The sequence below is a fragment of the Myotis lucifugus genome, unplaced genomic scaffold (genome assembly GCF_000147115.1).
Source record: "Myotis lucifugus unplaced genomic scaffold, Myoluc2.0 scaffold_66, whole genome shotgun sequence".
In the NCBI taxonomy this organism is placed as follows: Eukaryota; Metazoa; Chordata; class Mammalia; order Chiroptera; family Vespertilionidae; genus Myotis; species Myotis lucifugus.
Window position 1 is genome coordinate 4,179,846 of NW_005871114.1, and position 602 is coordinate 4,180,447.

A 602-nucleotide genomic window follows, 5' to 3' on the forward strand; every position below is an offset into this window, starting at 1 on the left:
TCATCACTCGAAGCCTGAAACACTCCTACTCTACACACTCATCTACTAATTCTGTATATGATAGCTTTCAATATCAATGCTGGCTCGACATCCTCTAGCCTTACATGGTGCCACACCCTCCGGTCCGTTTTCGTTCTATCGAATTCAAAAATACATGTGAACATTAGCAGCAATAAATTAAACTCAAAAAAAGAAAAAAAAAAAAAAAAAAAAATAAGAGAAAAAAACTAAAAAAAAATATTAACAAAATAAATATGCTATTCTTCCCAACCCAAATATAACGAGGCGAGAATAGAAAGGAAAAAAAAAATAAACACCCCCCCCCCTCCCCCCCCCGCAACAAAAAAAAAAAAGCAGCGTGGGGGGGCGCCGACCCGGCTATTTATTCTATTAAATAAAAAATTCTTTACTCTCTTCCCCCTCAAAAAAACCCCCCCCGCGCCCCCACTGTTTCGCCGGGGCAAAAAGAATAAAAAAAAAAAAAAAAAGTCTCTTTGGAGTTTATATTCGCGTGGGGGGCGGGGGGGGAGAGAGAAGAAATAAAATAAGCAAAAGATAAGAAAACAAAGAAAAAATGCCAACCGAAGAGCTCCGTGGGCCAG